Raw genomic sequence first — 4,207 nt, 5'->3', positions numbered from 1 at the left:
GACAATACAAAGAAGAATCCAATGAAGAAATACAAATTCTGAAATGAAACCAAGTAGAAATCTTGGAAATGAAGAGATCAAAAATCAAGTGTAAAAAACTAAGTTGAGGCCAGGTACCAGTGGCACATCAGGAGGCTGAGATCTGAGGATCACAGTTTAAAGCCAGTCTGGGCAGGAAAGTCTGTGATTAACCACCAAAAACCAGAAGTGGCACAGTGGTTTAAGTGGTAGAGCGCTCGCCTTGAGCTGAAGAGCTCAGGGACAGTGCCCAGGCCCAGAGTTTAAGCTGCATAACGAACCAAAAAACAAAACAAAAAAACTAATTTGAAAGTATCCACAATAGAAAAGAACATTGTCAGAGCTTGAAGTCAAGGTTAATGAATTAACATTCATTAATAATGTAAAAAGTTACAAGTTATTGGTAGACCTTCGCTAAAATTTGACCAAACTTAAACATAATGTTAAGAGAACAGAGTGGCAGGCTAAAAATATAGCAAATCTGTTCATTTTGTTATTCCCCTTCCATTCCCCAAATCAGATAAATGTATAACAAGACACAGGGTACCAAAATCAAAAACAGTGACAACAGGGGATAAACCAAAGGGGAGAAAAATGGAAAGAAAAGAGAAGTAACAGTGAAACAAAGAACAAAGGGTAAACCAATGCAACAGGCATACTCATAAAACATTTTGTTGGAAATGAACTTTACAACTTGGGGGGGGGGAGAGGAGATGAGGAGGGGGGGACTGAGGAAAGTCCCAGAGGAGGAAAATTAAGAGAAAACTAGGAAGGGGGTAACACTGTTCAACAAGAAATGGAGTCATTACTTTCCTTGTGTAACTGTAACCCCTCTGTACATCACCTTTGCAATAAAATTAAAAAAATTTAAAAGAAAAGAAAACCTGTTCAGTGAAACAATAGGAAAAAACTTCCAAATCTTTCAAAAAGATATGGATTTTTAGGAACAGGAAGCATCCAGAACCACAAATAAACATGACCAGAAAAGAAACTTTGTTTCTTATATTTTAAATTTCCAAGAGTAAAGAACAAAGAAAGAATATTAATACTAACTTCAGTTTTCTAATACTAACTTCCGTTGTCTACCACTTTTTCCCTGTGGATCAAATTGAGTCAAGTGAGACAAATATCATCATAGCATCAAGGGACAATTAAAGCAAAAGAATTTCAGAGCCAAATAATTGAAAGAATTGTTCAGAAGGTGATTCCAGAATCAAAGTGGAGTCAAGCCAGGCATGTTGGTGCGTGCCTGTAATCCCAGCACTTGGTAGGATACTGAGTTGGAGTCGCTTGGTTTAGCTGCCCTTCCAAGAGGTAATGGACAAAGTGTTCTTCTTATATGTAGTTAAAGATATTAAAGGTCTTTGAGGAATCTCCACAACAGTGAGCTCATCTCTCTGACTTAGCATATCTGATATCTCATGTCTCTGACTCTTTAATATGCTGCTTTTAAGGGTATTTCTGCCTGTAGGCTTAAATGGTGTCTTTCATGTTTATTTCAGCTATTACAATCTGTCATTCTTTTGAGTATTTAGTTTATCCCTTCCCAAGAAGCCCACAAAGATATCCCAATTATCTCAAGACTGAGAAATGTTCAAACTCAAGGCGGTTGCAACAAGTGCTTAAAACTATTTTTGCTAAAACAACAACAACATAAAGCATATGAGTCTTCACATTGCAAATGCTTTGTCTCCATTTTTTATCTTTCTCTTTTGTTCTGAGCCATTTTTCCTCAGGAAAACATTGAAAGTTTTGGAACAACAGGTCTGATGGATAAGCTTATGACAAGAATTGAGTATGCTCTCCATGCATCAATGCCTTCATCATCCTGCCAGGCTTCACTTGACCAATCAGAGATGATGATCAACCAGATCACAATCCTTAGATTTCATGCACCTGAGTAGCTAAGATTACAGTTGTGAGGCACTAACACAAAGCAAGAAATCACTTTTAATACATTATTGTTCAGTAGAAAGAGAACAGTAAATATTTTTCAACACCATAATTACAAACATCTTCCTATGGCCTTTGAATAGATAGAAATTAGAACATGCCACTCTACGCCACTTCAGCATATGACTAATTTTAACTAAAAGTAGTTGATAAACAGCAGAAGCAGGCACTGAACCTAAGAAATTAGATCAAGAACATTTTTATTCCCCTTCAGAGTCCACTGTGTCTTTATGGAAAAATTTTCAACAGTTACTGCCTAATCAGAGAAATTCTTACAAGGCCAGAATATGCCACCAAAAAAATTGCTGAAGGCTCCCAGGACTGGCACATCTACAATCCAACAAACAAAAACCATGGTTACTGGCTACCCCCAGAGTTTCTGACGCAGTAACAGTAGGTTTAGGTTGAAGTGTGAGAATTGGCAATTCTACCATGTTTCTGCTCTTATCCAAGGGCCACACTCTGAGAACTGCATAGTATAAGAAAAGAGTGCTATTAGTGTGTAGATCTTTGTCTCATGGATTTGAAAAATAAAATTCACAGTTAGTGAAGGATGAGAGCAAAGTATAGAAGTCTGTTCATTTAGAAAGAAATGGAAAAGCAAAGGAAAGTTCCCAATCAAGCACAATCCCAAGAGAGAGTGGCTATTTGTAGTTCTTTGGGGGTCTTTATGGAACTTTTGGGAAGAAATCCCCTGGCTCTTTGTGTCCATGCATCTTGTATTCAATAGGGGCGCTATTCGCACACTTCCCTGAAGTCCTTTCTGGCTGTGGAGTTACTGGGTAAAGCACTCTTTACCAAATCAAACTAATCAAATGGACAGGAAGCAAACTCTTTGAAACTCATTGTACAAGCGCAGCTTTACCCTGTTACCAAACCCAACAAGACCACAATTCAACAAAAGAAAACAATGGTAGTGTAGATTTTTGTTGTTTGTGTATCCTGGTACCAGGTTTGAACTCAGAGCCTTGTGCTGTTGCTTTGCTTCTCACTCCTGGCTGATGGTCCACCACTTGAGCCAAACCTTCAGTCTTGCACCTTTCTAGTTAATTGGAGATACGAGTCTCTTAGACTTTTCTCCCTGGACTAACTTTGAACCACAATCCTCAGATCTCAACCTCCTGAGTAGTAGGATTACAGCCGCGAGTGCCTAGTCTAGCTCAATGTAGTCTTAATGAACATACATACAAAATCAAGAGAATCCTTGCAAATCGAACAGCCAAAATGACTGCCCCGAGGAAGCCTGCACACGCAGCTGGGGAGGGCTGAGGAGCCAGTCTCCCTGGGGAAGGCGGAGCAGACGCCAGACTGCCGGCCTCCGGCCACTCGGAGTATCTCTGGCTGATCCACAGCTCCACGGCTTTGCTAAAGAGCCTCTTCTCCAGGAAGCTTTTGCTCAATCTTTGTGTTCCTTCCTTGTGCACCGCAAGAGTACGCCTCCTCAGGTTCCAGTTTCAGCCATCTCCTGTCATAACTTGTCACTTCTTTTAGAAAAACGCTGACAAGAAAAAAAATGCTAAAAATTTTTCTAATGGTAAATAAACAAGGGCAGACTCGGCTTTCTAAGTACTATGAACATATAGAGATTAATACGCGGACCCTTCTGGAAACAGAGGTCATCAAGAGCTGTCTGTCACGATCCAGTGAACAGTGCTCTTTCATTGAACATAAGGACTTCAAGCTGATCTACCAGCAGCATGCAGCTCTCTTCATTGTGGTTGGAGTGAATGACACTGAGAATGACATGGCTGTTTATGAATTCATCCACAATTTTGTGGACGTTTTAGATGAATGTTTCAGCCGAGTGAGTGAACTCGATATAATGTTTAATCTGAATAAAGTACACATCATTTTGGATGAGATGGTGTTAAATGGCTGCATTGTGGAAATCAATCAGGCAAGAATTCTTGCCCCTCTACTAATCCTTGATAAGATATCAGAAAACTGAATAGAAGGGTCTGCCAGACAGCATGGGATTTATAGGAAATGTGACCACCATGGAATTCACCTCAACATATGTATCCCAAAAGAATCTGGAAGGCCACACATGGCAAATGCAGCAACCTTTCAATTATTACACCAAACAAAACTACATTCTAAAGTATGAGCAAAGGGCTGGGAAGGTGGCTCAGTGGTGGAGCGCTTGCCTTGCATGCCTGAGGCCCTGGGTTCGATTCCTCAGCACCACATAAGCAAAAAGAAAAAAGCCGGAAGTGGCGCTGTGGCTCAAGTGGTA

The 4,207-nt window shown here is 40.0% G+C and overlaps 1 pseudogene; it reads left to right on the top strand.

Annotated features, from left to right (window-relative positions):
* Positions 1-3,484: 3,484 nt before the first annotated feature.
* LOC105996841 lies at positions 3,485-3,919 on the top strand (annotated as a pseudogene).
* The last annotated feature ends 288 nt before the right edge of the window (positions 3,920-4,207 follow it).

Source organism: Dipodomys ordii, unplaced genomic scaffold, assembly GCF_000151885.1.
Source record: "Dipodomys ordii isolate 6190 unplaced genomic scaffold, Dord_2.0 Scaffold137, whole genome shotgun sequence".
Taxonomy (NCBI): domain Eukaryota; kingdom Metazoa; phylum Chordata; class Mammalia; order Rodentia; family Heteromyidae; genus Dipodomys; species Dipodomys ordii.
Note: the sequence above shows the minus strand (reverse complement) of the source record. Positions and strands in the feature narration are given on the sequence as shown.